Below are 16,720 nucleotides of genomic sequence, written 5' to 3' on the forward strand. Positions count from 1 at the left end.
ACACACACACACACACACATGTACAAACAGCCCTGGAAAGAGTAAATTCCTCTCCTTTCTTTTCCATTTTCCCCTTTTCTGTTTCATGTACAGCTCACACTTGTCAGCTCGGCCATTATCCTGTCATCTCGGCCTGCCAGAGCTCATCACAAACGGCTAAATTACTGCTGAGACAAATGACACAATGTGAGAGCCTGTATGTATGTGTTTGTTTGCATTGGTCTTTTCTTATAACTTTCAGAGCCTCTGGAATATGAACTGTAATTTGAACATTTGTCTCGAGTCAGAGTTGAAGGGATTGTTTACATCAAAATAAAATAAATAAAATAAAACAAAGGCACTACTCCATTACAGACAAGTCATTTCAGAGATGGGAAAAAAGCACTTGATGACCCAAATAACACTTATTGGCTAACTTGTGTTTTAGCACAATTTGGAAAAAATCCACTGAAACAAGAAATCCATACACTGTGTCATGAAAATGTCTTTACTACCTCAGAGTGTATCAAAAGTGGTTGATTTAAACCAAGCAGCAACCTCCGGTCTAAAAATGAGTCCAATGCAGAAGTTCTAAAAATTGCAGTTCATCGAGGATCCGCTTTAGGCTGGCACAGGAAGTACCAGAAACCACATACACACCAATTCAAAAAAGCCGATCTTTTCAGCAGAAATAAACATGTTTACAGCCTGGTACAAAAAACGAGTGTAGTCTGGATAGCTCATTTCTCGATCGGCACACACTGTACGGGGGGTGAATTTTTTTCTAACGTGGCAATTTCGAAGTTATTGAGTCTTCCAATGAGAGGCACAGCTGACTTGATTGACAGGCGGGAACACTGTAGCTGTTGGCTAGGAGGCTCAAAGCCCGCCTCTTAACGTCACAATCACTCGACAGAAGCAATATGGCTGCCGCCGATGATTGGCCTCAAAACAGCTCTTCAGAAACAAATGGGTGACGTCACGGATACTACGTCTATATTTTATACAGTCTATGATTCAAACCCCTTTAAATAAGGTGTACACTTCTTGTCTTGAGACAGTGCCCAAAAAAGCATGAATTATCACCTGATGAAAAGCTGAATCATAATTAAGTCATTTAGTGGCCGACCTCTAAAGCTAAGTCTGTTTGGTGTTAATACAACTGTAGTTGGTAGCTGTACATGTGAGTTAACTTCCTCATAGCAAAGATCAATTAACAGGCCCACACAGCTATCACAGATTACCAGCAGTTGGTTTCTGTATAAGAATCCCAAATTAGATAACAGGACAAGGTACTTATCAATGTCATGTAGCCGGAAGTGTCAGTAAAGTTGATCCAGACACTGTCCCTGAAGAAGGTGATGGAACAGAGCAGTGCTCTGTAAACCCAGAAACAACAGAATCAAGTTCATCAGCTTATCTAGAGGGTTGATTATTTATTATTCTGATTAAACCGTCAATACAAACACAGCACACATGATCCAGTAGTGTAATGTTCTTTATTTGTCTGACTGTACTCTCATCTCTCTGTTTCATACAGGTGATGCCACATCAGACACTTCATCAACAGAAACTCTCAAACCATGAAAGTTGTAGTTATGTGAAAGTGGATCAAAACGCCATTTGGATAGTACAGTTTATTAAAATTTGGATGGAGATATGAAAATGTATATTTAATTAATCCTTCTGTTATGATTGTTTCTTAGGGAAAGCAATAATGTTCCTGGGTTAACTTGACCCGGGACATATTTAATGATCCAAAAGTGTCCGAACCCCAAAAAATCCCGAAAAAACTTTTTTAAAATCTCATTATTAACTCCAGTACTAACCATTTAAATCAATATTTAGTGCATTGGTGTTCTTTAATGCTCACATATCATGGTTCAATGAGGATAACTCACTCGTTTTTTTATGAAATTCATGTTAAAACTTTTTTTAATGTACATGTAAATGTGAATAAAATAGTTTGCATGACAGAATTTTTGTTTATTTTATTTTACATTATTTTATTTTCTTATGAAGTTGTTGATATGTTGATAAATTAACATGACACATCTTCTGTCACATGCTGCACAGATTCTTATGCTGTATTTAGCTGGTTTGGAAGGCAGATATTGCCTAAAATAGACTTTAAAAAGGGTCAATTTGACCCGCAACATAACATAATTAAGTAATTTGATGGTCATTACTGTATTAGCATGCTGTGTTGTTTGCTATGGTCAGTTAATCCAGCCAAACAAGCTATTAATTAGAGAGCACAAATGAGGATGCTTTTTATTACACCATCTGGACTCCAGTTACTGTGTTACATCAACACCTCTATACAGCTCTAATTTAACATGTTTATTTATTTGTTTATTTTAACTGGATCAAATTTACTACTGCTGGTTTTAGATGTTTGTATGATGCTTGTACTACTACTTGCTACCTTCCCTCTGTTGCTGCAACAACTGAATTTCCCTCCATGGATCAATAAAGTGTTATCTTATTTCATCTGATCAGAAACCAACAGTGGTAAATTAAATGCATGAATGTCAACTGATGCCCAAAATATTATGGCTTTTTTACTCATGCACAAGCTCTTAAATATATTTGTAAAACTTTTGGGGTGAGCTGCATGTGTGTACACAAACATTCAACTTTATACAGACTCTTACCAGCCAGCCTTCCAGTAACATTTCTGCACGGAGCCGGGTGAGCCAATGTGAGCATGCAGCAGGTAACATTCAGGAAAATTCACCATGAGCAAGACGGCTGGATGATAACACTTACTCCTTTATGCAAGTCATAATGCTATTTCATACTAATTTCTGTCCCCAGTCTGTTCTTTTCCACTCATTCCATTATACTGTATACGTCCACTAACACAAAGCATTGATGAAGAGACAAAATCTGTCACTATGGCATCAGACTCTGTTGCTTTGTCAACCATCTTGGATGTGATGCCATCATTACGATGTGACTTCTACTGTGTCCATTTTACAGTAAACCAAATTTTAGGATTGAAATCAACTTCATTTCTGCTCTCATTTTTTATTGTAAGGAAAACATGTGTCAACCATTTTTTAAATTGGGGTGAATGAATGACTAATCTGAAATCAGGGCTCTCTTTCCTCACAACACACACAGGGGGGTTGACTGAATGACTTGTAATTACACTGTGCAACCTGGCTTAAAAGGCCATGTTTGTTTGCAGGGCCACCACTGAGAGCCTCTCAAGACAGACACTGAGTCCCCACCAGTTGCTCAGATACTGACATGTAACAGATGTTGACCTTTACACGGCACAAGAAAGAGAGATCTCCCCATGGGCAAGGGTGTATTTATTATTCATTATTATCATAAAACATAAACATTATGATACCACACAGGGAGTTATCCTGTCTCTCAAAACACACCCAAGTGAATTTCACAAACCTCTGAGTTCTAACTGCAGCAAAAGATAAGACCTGGCTTGCATCATGCTCACCGATGTCATCATTAACTGAAAACTTTTGAGGTAAGATAGATAAGAGATGATAAGGCATTATCTGAATTTGCAATAAACTTATTTTCAAAAAAAATTATTTGGCTTCGATTTCAATTCCCTTGCATCCATCGAAAAAACAGTCCCTGCCTTTGTGCTCATGTGTGAATGATGAGGGAAATGATTTCTGACAATTCATGCTCCAAATTGTGTGTTGTTTTTCTTTGCTTTAATTGTTATGTTCTAAATTCACAATTTTAATGAGTAACTTTCCCTGTGGAATCATTAACTGGTCTTCAGTGGAGTAGGAAAACCTTACCTGCTTTTAATGTGCTGCGTCAGTGTGAACAGAACATTCCTGCAAAGAGAGTCCGTCTCCCTGTGAAATTTTCCTGAATAAATAAAGTTTATGTTTCTTGGCAATGCCTACAGGCATCAGAGCTCCACTAGAAGACAAGCAGTTGGATTTATGGCACAGAGATGAAGTCTGTGGACCCATATTAAAAAAAAAAAGAACGGAGCACAGCCAAACATATGGTTTGGCTCTGACTAAGCACTCCAGATGGGGGCTGTAAACACAGATGGCACACCTACTGTCAGGTAGGCAAAGGTTGATTGTCAAATTCAGAGTGTTTGAATACTGTGGAGACAGCTGGCTGTCAAGGAGAGGGAAACTTATTTGTGCACACAAATTGATAATGCAAGCTAACGAGGGACAACTTTGTGCTCCTTAAATAAATATTTCTTGCATGTAAATATAACATTACCTTAAAGCTACACATTATCTTAAAGCTTTATAAGTCATTTTAAAGGCAAAGGACTGTTTATGAGGCAAATTGTAATTTCTCTGTCCAGCATTAAAAATTCAGCTCATCAAATGTCTGAACTAAGCTGCAGTGCGTTGCACCAGCCATGCACAAGTTCAAACATAGCCTATTTTGAATGTAACTTCTAACTTAAGATGGAGTTTACTCTCTACTGATATTTTAGGTATTGCAAAAGCTGAAATAGTTCCAAAGCAGGCATAAGTTGCGACATATATTTTACAACTAGCTCTGAGTAGGTGTAAAGTCTTCCGTAGAAAACCGCCTGCCATGGTGTATCATTTCACAGATCATTTAGAGGATGAGAAGCAGAGTTTTACCAGCTATGCTGTGTCAGCAATATGTTCTATGCAATACATTTCATCAATCAGTTGTAGCTAACAATTTCACCATAGACTTCACATAGTTATTTTACAAAGAGAGTAATTATTACCATGTCGGAATGCTAGGTCATATTTTACATACCTCTACCATAAATTGTATAAAATATGGACGTATGATCCGTGACGTCAGCCATCTGTTTCTGAAGAGCTGTTTTGAGGCCAATCGTCGGCGGCAGCCATATTGCTTCCGTCGAGTGATTGTGACGTAAAGAGGCGGAGTTTGAGCCTCCTAGCCAACAGCTACAGTGTTCCCGCAGTCAGCTGTGCCTCTCATTGGAGGACTCGTAATTTCAATATCTTTGAAATTGCTGCGTTAGAAAAAAAATCACCCCCGGACAGTGTGTGCCGATCGAGAAATGAGCTATCCCGACTACACTCGTCTTTTGTACCAGGCTGTAAACATGTTTATTTCTGCTGTAAAGATCTGCTTTTTGAATTGGTGTGTATGTGGTTTACGGTACTTCCGGAGCCACCCTCAAGCAGATCCTCGATGAACTGCAGTTTTTAGCACTTCCGCATTGGGCTCATATTTTTAGACCGGAGGTTGCCACTTAACCTCTACTTAGCTATTTGTCGATTAACAGGTGTAACGGCTAAATTCCACCGGATCTGTGTCCAGTCCGTCTGAGGAGTTGCTCATCAGTGGGGCAGGAAAATCATTCTGAAATGCAGCTGGTGGGTGTTGACGGACAGCAATTATGAAAGCCTGTTAAGGGGCAATGATGCATGGGAGTTAGCACTTGAACAAACACCGCATTAAGAAAAAAGCCTTTTATACACTGCTCGCACATGTGCATTTATGTCTGTGTTGGTAATGCTCAAATTGGATTGGTAGATATCAACAGACAGCTAACTTTGAAAGTAGACCTTGGTTCATAAAGGTTGGGCACGCCAGACAGAACTATACCGGCTAAATAATATATGCTAAAATTATGGTAGTTAGTTTCTAGTATGTTGTATAGCTGCTTAGTTGTATTGATATTATTGTTATTTATTACACCTTACTGTCATGGCAAAAATGTTCTGGCTGTAGCAGGTGCAGTAATTTGAGATTGCGCGGGCGAGCCACTGATGCTAATGGAAGCTCTGCCTTGTATACCGTTATACTGTATGGACCAGGGTTATGTTAAGGAGCAAATGATGAAAATCAGATTAACTTCAGAATGAATTAGTTTGGTGGTCTCATATTTCTCACGTTTTCAACAACCACTTTCCAACATATACAATCCATCTGTAAAAAAATCTCAAAATTCCCTGAACAAGGACTTTAAGTCATTCCCTTGTATTATAATCCTTGGCCAATGACATTCACACATTCATTATACTTGTCCATATACTATATACACAGCTCCCTTTTTCATTCAGTTGTGATGATACATTAGCAGTGCATTATTACAGCTAAGACTGCTAATTAGCTGTGCTTAGCTAGCTGTGTGGCCTGAAGCTGTGTAAAATAAACTGTGAAAATTGTGATTATGTAAAAGTTAATCCAAATGCCTCTAGGACGGCTGAAGTTGACGATAAATGTTCTTTCTATTAGCTGTTTGACAAGAATAGTGACTCTTTGACATCTTGTATGCTAAAATGTCAACAGTTGTTCGCTATGGTCAGTTAATTCAGCCAAACAAGCTACTAATTAAAGAGCACAAATGAGGTTGTGTTTTTTTCATGACACCAGCTGGACCCCATGAATTACAACAACTGTCAGATCACTGCTCCAGAATAACTACTGTGCAGCTTTAATGTAATGTGTTTTTACAGCACTTGGATTTTTGCAGGATATACTTTTCCCCATTTCAGGATGCTTTAGAATGCAAATAAATATTTACCAACCCCCTGCCCAGTCCTCATTAGGGAGGTTAAATCCTCATCCCGCTGACCTGAACCCATTTAGATCACGAGTTGGAACACTACAAAGCTGTAGATGCATAATTATTCTCACACTCCACGTTCTAAACCAGAGCAGGGATTCAAGGCAGAACCTTCTTCAGTTAACTGCTTTTGGACGAGTGATTTAACTTACAAGGAATGGTTCAGATCAAGTGAGTTTGATTCATTTCTTAAGCTGCATGTTTTTAATTTTGTAATCATGGGAATGGGAAGTTACCATGCATGATCACAATTTTGAGTTGCTACTCTGACTTTCAATTAAATCAACACTAATAAGGGTTATGTGTTTGAAGACTTGGTGGTGTCAGAGTGGAAAATGATATGCACTGAAAATAGAGCTCAATATTCAATTGACAATACTCAATACATTCAATGATATATTTGGTAGCAGATAGGCAAGACTTCTACTTGTCTTCTTGCCGGATGCTGGAGCATGACGCATCAGTACAGAGCAGATCCATAGACATATAAAGAGTAGACACTGCATCGAACGCTACTACCTATTGGCGCTGACGAGCTGTGGGGCCGCCATCTTGGTCCGGCCACCCGCTCCACTCAGTGTAATCTGTGGCAGGCGCAATTAAGTGTCAGTGCATTTAATCAATCATAACTCGCTGAATACTAAACTGATTTTCATGCATGTTTTTTTTTCTGCAAATGTCATACATGTAGGTATGGTACAGGACACATGGTTCAGCGTATTTTAATATTCATAGTAGGCTGAACAGTAATAGAATATTTTTGATATGTGATATATGTGATGTATGATAGATATTTTCCACACAGTGCTCTGGCATCTTGAAGTCTCTGCTGCTTCAGTACATGTTTACAGGTAGGATCATGGGTAGGATTACCTGACCAAGATGGCGGCCGTATTTCTTGAGCCCCAGCAGCCAATGAGGCGTCTACTCTTCATATGTCTATGGAGCAGATCGAGCAGGATAGGAAGTCAGGCACTGAAACAAAATTATATCATCCAGTTATTTTCAGAATAAAACACTCTTTGTTTTTTCTAGATCGTATTTCACTCAACTTCAACAAACTGTCATGATGAGCAGAGTCAACAGGTCAGAGGTTTTCAGAGGCCGGTAAAAACAACATTAATGAGGAGAAGAGGCAGATATTTTTATTCTGTGGTTAACTAGACGGGACTAAACATCTGGTGGAAGTCCGGCGTAACCAGATGTTTTGCATCACTGCTATGAGAAAGCATAGAGTAACTTCTTTTCTTGACTTATCAATTACATGAAGCTCTTGTGAGGAACTTTCATTTGTGTTGATCTTTGAAACCTTTGTGGACAAAGCGCCTGCGTAAAGATTCACCAATCGGAATTATTTACCCTCTTAAAGATGCACACGTATTGGTAGATTTTTCCCTGAATTTGCAAAAAGGTCATACAAACCAGTGAATGGAGTTTTGCTGCTTTTACAGATTTACAAATCTTGTGAACCTTGATGTTGACCTTGTACTAGAGAAACGTTAGCTCTGCGAGCTTAGTAATTAGCTTCTAGTAGCTTACAAGGAGTGTCCAAAGCTGCTTAAGAGATTCACAGTCTCCACATCAGAAATCAAGTTCTGTACATAATATGAAGGAAGGAACTCTTTCTAATGGTGCATTCACACCAGACGCGAATGATCCCGCTATTCGCGCAAATACAGACCCAAGAATGTTTTGTTTTTATTTGCTCTATTAGCGCGAATGACTCACTCTATTCGCGCGAATGTCTCTCTCAATTCACGTGTCAAATTCACGTGTAAACCAGTGCTCAAGACACAAATATACGCGAGACGGGGGGTTCCCATGCCACAGTGGTCTGTTGTCATCAAACAAGGTTGAGCTCGCAGACATTGAACAGGGAAGCCGCTTATGGTAGAGGGGCAGAGCTAACTTACTACTACAACCCATAGCAGGATTCAAGTGACAGATGAAGTTTTTCACAACTCAGCACATAATCCTCCTCACTCTCTGTCCTCACAGTGTGCTCCTGTTTATTCCCGATGCCATAAAAACAGGTAGAGTCACAGAGTTTGGGGAAGCTGCACAGAGATAGAATCAAAGTGTCCGATATATTCCAGATGAGGAAATCTCCGCTGGTCCATACGTCACACAACACACGTCACCGGGGGATCTGCACGCTGATTGACTATCATGCCGCGATGGATCCGCTGGAGTTCAGATATTTCAACTCTCACAAATGAATTTGCGCTGTTTGCGCGAATGTGCGCTATTCACGCAAAAGAGTTGCATCATTCGAGTGAATTGTCCCGTTCGCTTAGCCCAATTTGCGCGTTCGCACCGCCAGACCACTACTCGTGCCTGCTTGCGTCTCTACATTGACTTTACATGTAAATCATTCACGCAAATTACTTTATTCACGTCACACCATAAGAGTTTGGCCATCTGTTTGCTTTGTCGAGATTCAACTAAGCACAAGGGCAGCAAAGTTGAATATACAAAAAAAATTCATATGAAGAGCAGGTGGCATAACGACCAATGCCTAAAAATGATGTATTATTCGTAATGACAATCACATCGAAATAATTAAAGGAGAACATAATGACTGGATTTGATGCCAAGCGGCAACCTTTGGTCTCAAACTATGAAGCCCATGTGGAAGTGTTATAAACTGCAATTCATCGAGAATCAGCTTGAGGCTGGTTGCAGAAACACCGGAAACCACATACACACCAGTTAAAAAAAGGTGATCTTTGCAGCATTAATAAACATGTTTACAGCCTGGTTTAAAAACGTCTTGGCTCTACGTAGCTAATTTCTCTATCGGCACACAGGGGAATTTTTTCTAACATGACGTTTCAGAAGATATTAAGATTACGAGTTTTTGCCCAAATAAGGACATGACTGACTTGACTCCCGGACGGGAACACATAGCTGTTGGCTAAGAGGCTCAAACGCATTTCCAATATGGCTGCCACTGTCGATTTGCTTCAAAACAGCGCTCAGGAACAGATGGGTGACGTCACATATACTATGTCCATATTTTATACAGTCTATGTTTGATACATCTCCTTCAACAATTCAATTTAAATTAAATTATCAGTTTTCATTTAATGCTGGTTACCTTGTTTGATCGTCCACAATCAGCCTGGCTGCCATTATTATCCATGTTTACATTGACTAACTACCTGGTTGATATGTTATCTACCATTTGTACCAGTCCATACCTGAGCATCCTGTGTAGCATATGCATGTCAGTTCAAAAATGCAGGTATGACATTTATAGTTGAACAGGTATTCAAGTTTTCTGTCTCCAGCACCCAAATTCAAGTTAGTCATACAAGAAGTTGCAACTGAAACCAACTTCAACTTTACCTTAAGAACTATCTGAAGTTTACCAGACTTGGCACAAACAATTAAGCTTCTTAACAAACTCTGGCAGTAAAGGTAGATACATTCAGTATCTACATTCTGTCAGAAAAACATAATCCAGGCAGTATTGTACTTTGCCCCAAATGCATTTTGCTATACAAATCAGCTACATATGAATTTGTGGGAGATAAAGGTTGGCCTGCAGCTCTCTCACACATGCCAGCCTCTTCTTGGCTGTCCCAGTCTCTCTCTCCTCTCTTCTGTATGTTGGGGTGTTTTGGTGTTTCCGTGATTGCAACTGGCTACGGGCAGCCAAAACATGAAGTTGTCATCACACTCACCAGTCCTGTTAAAAACTGATGGAAAAAAATGAACTGCGCCCACTCAAGTGGATGACTGTGACAGTTGGTGTGTTGATGGGGTGTGGGATTGCTAGAGGAGGGAGTACGGCGTTGGGGGGGTGGGGGCTTGAGTGTAATTATCTGGAGCTGCAGTCCCGCTCACCTGCGTGTCGGCTGCGCAGATTTGGGCCGCCCTGCCTCACTAAGTAAGTATTTGCACGCAAACTGGTGTTATTTGATCCACCTCAGTGTCAAGCGCTTCCATAAGTTTAAAAATTGAAGAGGGAGGAGGTTCTCTCGCGGCTCTCAGCTGGCAGTTTGATTCAGATTTTATTATCCGTGCTTGGGTCTATAATAAGCAGAAACTGTCCTGTCTGATTAGGCACGCTCGGCGGCGCCCTCCGTCCCCCCGACTCGCTCCACCCCCCGACTCGCTCCACACCCCGACGACGACCCCCTCCATACTTAGTAAGAGCAGGAGTAAGCTTCCAACAATCCCCTGCCTCTCTCACTCTCTATCTGCCTGTCTGTTTGTGCAGGAGAGCTGCTCCATTACTTAACCCATTAACTGCAGACAGTTGCAATTGCTAAGCTTGTTCCTCATTATTCTGTTTTTCTTGCCCCTGCTAGGGTCCGCCCAGTCTTTTCGGCACCTTGGAAAGTTAAGGGAGGGTAAGACTGATATGTTGTTTAAAAATATGGTTTAACTCATTCATAGATTTGTGTAGATTGCATTTAAGATGTGTCTTTTATTCTGGAAAATAGCACCCCTTCCTGCTTTAACTAATTGGGGACCACTTTCAACAGTGGAAATACACACGTGGTGCAGTAGGTTATGAGTTTTACACCGATAGGACGGTAAATTTGGAAAGTCCATGTTGTTCGTCATAGTGATGGACCAGTCGTTTAGAGGGGAGGGGTCATCATTGTTTTTTTGATAGTTGGGCTAGGAGAAAAAAATGAAGGTTGATGTGTGTCTGTCTAATATATGGGTTTGGGTTATACCAACAATATATAGAATCTGGATATTTGGAGATTTTGTCTCATCATAAAAAAAATATTTTGTCTCTATCAAAACAAGCAGCTTTAAAATGGTCACAATCAAAGATGGAAAAGACAGCACTTCCTGTACTTTATCCAAAAGTCATTATAAAAATAAAAATAAATCAATAACTGGTCACCTCTGATTGGCCCCATGGGTTGGTCAGCCAGCAGAAGTCTTGGTAAGGCTGAGTGTTGCCCAATCATTTGTAGATGTGCAGAGACGTCAACAATAAATAACACTAAATAGCTGACAGACTGCTTTAATAGAGTGTGTGCTGTGTCTTTAAATGAACTGTGTAATGACATTAAGCAAAAAATATGACAGCCTTTACAAGCTCCTTCTGTTATGCAAAAAATTATAAGGGATTATATAAAATATGCTTATTCTTGCACTGATCCTCATTCATCACTGTGTCAGCATTATAGCAGCAAGAAACAAATCATTTCATCATTTTTCAGGGTGCTCTATAAACATAACAAAGTCCTGGTGTATCCAGAGTGCTAATTTAGACTTTTTGTTGTTTTAGAGTACAGCTGAATTGGGGATGTGTTGTTACAAAGTCTGAGAAGCTGAGCTGTGATCTTACCCCTGAGGACAGACTGTCCAAACAGAGTGTGTATTTTTGCATTTGCTTGTGTACTAAACTAGAGAAAAGCTATGTTTACGGCAGGTCAGTTCATGAAAGAAGATCCTTTCCCTGACGTAAGAAAGGGTAATTACAAAGCTAAAACAAAAGGGAAATATACAAATCCAAAGACATGGTTGTAAGCTGCAGACAGCCTTTACAAAATGTAGCTGACACAATGCTGTAAAGAAAATGTCAAGGTGCTTTTTTCTTCTAAATATATTCAGAATGTTTTAAGGTTTCTTTTTAAAAAACATGACTCTGCTTAAAATTATACTTGTTTTGATTTAAACATTAAAAAATACTCTTTTTAATTAGCAAAAGTTTGAAAATTTGAAGCCATTATTCAATATTTAAAATATGCTATTCCAATATTAATTGTTGATGATAATAAGCCTGATTCTAGAAAGTGATATTTATTTAATATGCTTGTGATTTCTTGAGATGTGCCTGACAGTTTTGGCACTAGTAGGCTTAAGAATATGTGCTATATATATATGTGGCCTGATGAAATAACTGTAAGCTTCTCCCTTCTGCGGTGAGGCTGTACAGCCTGAGGCTGCAGGCAGACTGCTGCTGCTGATGTGGATCACACCAGGATGTGTACATGCATATCTGTGGACTACACACCAGTTCCAAGCCCACAGGGCTGAACTTAATGTAACAGTAGGCAGAAATTTGCTTTAAAAAAAGAGACAACATTAAAAGGAAGTTACCTTCTGCACAGTTTGTTTATGTAATTTTTTTCCCGGCACCATAAAATTGACCCAGCACTCATTTCCAGTAAATAGGACAAGCACTGCATATGCTGTCTGCACATTTTGTCGTTTTCAGGGAGGGTGGGTTATGCAAGCCCCCTTTCACTGCTAATTCCATCAAAGCTCTGGGAGCAGTTCTAATTGGGCATCTCTATTTTTGGTTGTCTTCCAGCCCTGTTTTGCTGCCTTTGAGTAAAGGCAGCGCAGCGAATGTAAAGCTGTGTGATAACAGGGCCATTCGCCACAGTACTGAGTTTGACCCTGCAACCAGCCTCCATGACGGATGTGAGATGATTCCTAGCCCTCCAGCTCAGCACGACACACTCAGCACAACTCAAATACACTCTCCAAATCTCTCCCTGTCTCTCTTTACAATGTTCCCTGTCTTATTCTTCATCTCTCTCTCTCACTCTCTCTCTCTCCTGTCTGTTATTCTACAGATTCACTCTGTGCTGTATGCTGTCTATTTAAAGCCTGTGCCGTAACCACCCACTGCATCTTTAAGAAGTGGTGACTCACCTAAACAGATCAGCTTTGTAGACTCTCTGTGAGTGTGTGCAGGTGTGTGTGTTTGTGTGTGTGTGTGGGTATGTTATATCATCTCAGCTTTAGTTCTTCTTTGCCAGGGTCTTCTCTGTTTGGTGACAAGTGCAGCTGTTTTCTAACGATAGTGCTTGTCTGTGCGTCAAACTGGAATCTGCAGGATCCCCAGATTAATGCACGAACACAGACTCACACACATGCACACACTTGAACACAATCCGTGCACTTAGTGTCACTGAGTTATGTGCTATTCTGGGTGCATCCAGGGGACTTGCAGCTTAATGTGAAAAGCAAATGAGCAAATTTGCATTTCCTCTACTTTGTTCAGTAATGAGACATATGTAAGTGACTATAGAAGAGCAAAATGAAAAGCACATGAAGGCTGTGTGTCTGAGAAGACTAGGTATGGCTGCCAATTAGAAACAAACAGAGAAATACATATGGCGTGTTCTGTATCTGTGGCAAGAGCTCCCAGGCAGCCAGGCTGAGCAGTTTTCACTGCCATGGTTTTGAGTCTGCCCCTCAGTTCTTTGCATTATTAAATAATCCCTGAATAATTTACTGACTTTCGTATCAAACAAATATTTTTGCAACTTGCACCTACAGATAGGTGAGGAGGGGATGTTGTAGCATAATGTATTCCGTCCAAAGGAAGAGGACATCGATAAAGTCTTTATTTTTTGATAATCTTTAAATACACAGCAGTGTGATCACCACTCAAAGGGAGCATCTTTTCTGCTGAATACCACTAGTTATGCCCCCATAGTGAGCTTCCTTTTCTCCCTTATATACAGTGTAATGTATAGTATCAGTGCCTGAAGGTGTGTTTTACTTCTATAATGTTAACTCCAGAGAGTTACATCAAGTCACATGCATGCAGAGCTCGTGCCTTTAGGTATTATAAGCAATGTTTCTCACCATGCTGCCTACTTGCATTTCATTCATTTGATTGTCTGTGCAGTAAGTTGAAAAACTCTGCACAGCCATCATACATAAAATGGTCATACTGACTGATTGCATTCCTTTTGTGATTTTCAAACAGGGCAGCGTTTTTATTTTGAAGTGTGACATATAAACAGAGTTTGACTTGGATGGAACAGCTTGGGTGATGCTGCATCTCACCCCCTAGGACAAAAAAGAATGTAGTTCAAGCACATAGTGTGCATTGTTGCAGTATGTTACCATGCAAACCCTGCGTGGTGGAAGACTTGCAGACCCTGATAGTGATGACGCCGCGCTGTCATAGCTGGGCACGGACTGACTCATGTGCCGACTTGTTAGTCATGCTTTGATGCACAGTTTAAAGAGGACTCCAGGAAGCCAGCTGAATGCGCATGCGCAAATCTCTCTCTCTCTCTCTCTCTCTCTCTCTCTCTCTCTCTCTCCCTCTCACACACACACACACTTTCAGCAAATACACACTTATTGCACATTTGTACAAAGAAACACACTGCCACTGAGTGCTTAAAAGGAAAGTAGCAGCAACATTTGGTAGTCTGACATGAAACCTTGATCGTGTTTTTCTCTGAGCTGACTTTGAAATTTTTTTTTATGCAGATAAAGAAATCATAAACATGATGAAATTACAGTCAAAAACATTTGACTCAGGACACTCTTTTTTAAATGAAAAAATGGCAAGCATCGTATCTTTCGTTCGAACATATTGAAGTACATTGTTTTATTCATGACTTTGCTTTTAAAATGTGGCCCACTGTTAGCTTAAATGTAACGACTGACGCAATCGTTGATATTAAATTCAGGGGGAAAAAAATCCACTCTGGATTATTATGAAAAGGACTAAAACAAAACAACACAAAGAAAAAAAAATGTACATGAAAAAACACTGCATTGCCTTCAGTGAGCTCAATTAATTTCCCTTTATAGTTAAAATGCTGAGCTGAAACAGTTTTTTTAAATACATTAATAACTTTTCACAAGTTTAGTAAGGTTTTATAAATTAACTGGTTGTAGTTAATTGCTGGTTATAGTCATACAGCCACCAGAGGATAAAGAATAACACATATTGCTTCCTATGTAAATTATTCTGTGTTGGAAAATTAGAGAGTTAATTTTGGATGTCTCATATCCATATTATGATGACTTATGGGTTAGCATGGCTTTATAATTTATTTGTGAATTACATTATAATCTTCCGGCGAAAAGGGAATAATTTGTTTTAAATTGTATACCTATCTTTAGCTAGTTTAAACCACTTATATCAGCGGCTTCACTCTTCTGTTTACGTCAAATGTTTTGTTTTTGTCTTAAGAAAAGAAATATGGAATAATAATCAAAATGTATGAGACTGTTTGTTGCAAAAAATATTTTATTTTTTGACATATAATATAGTCTTGTTTAAGTTCTTAACTATATTTGTAAAATAAAATGCAGACAAAAAGATGAAACATGTTTTAGTTAGAAAAATCAAAAATATGAACCTGCTACATTTAATCAGTCTTTACTTTACAGCATTCTGAACAAGCATACCGTATTCATCTGAACCATGAGTTATTTTCCACTGTTTTTTTGTTGTAAATATTTTGCTGCATGTAAAATTATGAATTATTTATTTTAATTTATGTAAAGCTTGAGTGTTATTTAAGGCTATCAAAAACAGAAAACGGTGTATGAAATATCAGAACTGCACATAAAATATTACGAAATAACTGAACAGGAAGTAAAGAGAACTTCATTGTTGCACCTTTTATGTGAGCGCAGACCACTCTGGCTGAAGGCCAAATATTTGGCTGCAGAGCTCTGCACGCTCCATTTATTAGAAAGGTGCCGGCTCATTATTTAGCAGGACAGAGTGCCCGAAACACTCAGCAGCTGCAGCCACTCGCTCTTTACATGCAATAAAGTTTGCTGCCTCATGTGGGGGATCTCTCCCTCTTTTTGAAGCAGACTTTTTTGGTCCATAATTTATACATTTACCTTACTTGCTTCTGCGTGCGTTGGCCTCCTGCATTTTTTAAAGGCCGGGTATTGAGGGATTTTCTGTCATGCTCCCTTGCTTTGTTCTGATCACGCAAGCTGCTGCCATCCCACATACGGGAACGCTGGCAAACACTAAGTCATGCCACCTATGTGGAACACAAACACACACGTGCACAGTCACAGAGGAGCAGTGTCATACCATTGAACAGTCAACATGCAGATACAAACACACACACACACCCAACACACGCATACGGATGAAGGCCCACCCTCTTCATCGAAGACTCTGCACAAACTGTCTCGTGCCGTTGCGTGAGTGTTTTCACACAAACACACACCAATCTGAGCCATCCATGTGTGTCCAAGCAAGCGAAGGGGTGTTGAATCTTCCTCTCACACCCATGCATGCGGAAGGAGTCTACCTCCTTCGCTCCCTGTGGAGGACACATGGCAGACAAAAATAGAGGAAAAGGGAGAGCCTGAGAGGAACAGATTAAGAAACACATAGTTCCTGGATAAAGTTCTACGACTGTGATATTTCCTCTTTACAACATCTAACACACACAAATACACTTACAAATATATACAGATTAATTATCC

At 39.7% G+C, this 16,720-nt stretch overlaps 1 long non-coding RNA gene across 1 annotated transcript; it reads left to right on the forward strand.

The window, feature by feature from the left end:
* Positions 1 to 3,970: 3,970 nt before the first annotated feature.
* On the forward strand, positions 3,971 to 12,576 carry LOC117820688. The gene is made up of 3 exons (XR_004632823.1): positions 3,971 to 4,045; positions 10,843 to 10,884; positions 12,426 to 12,576. It is a non-coding gene; the product is annotated as an uncharacterized LOC117820688 (long non-coding RNA).
* The last annotated feature ends 4,144 nt before the right edge of the window (positions 12,577 to 16,720 follow it).

Source organism: Notolabrus celidotus, chromosome 10 (genome assembly GCF_009762535.1).
Source record: "Notolabrus celidotus isolate fNotCel1 chromosome 10, fNotCel1.pri, whole genome shotgun sequence".
Taxonomy (NCBI): domain Eukaryota; kingdom Metazoa; phylum Chordata; class Actinopteri; order Labriformes; family Labridae; genus Notolabrus; species Notolabrus celidotus.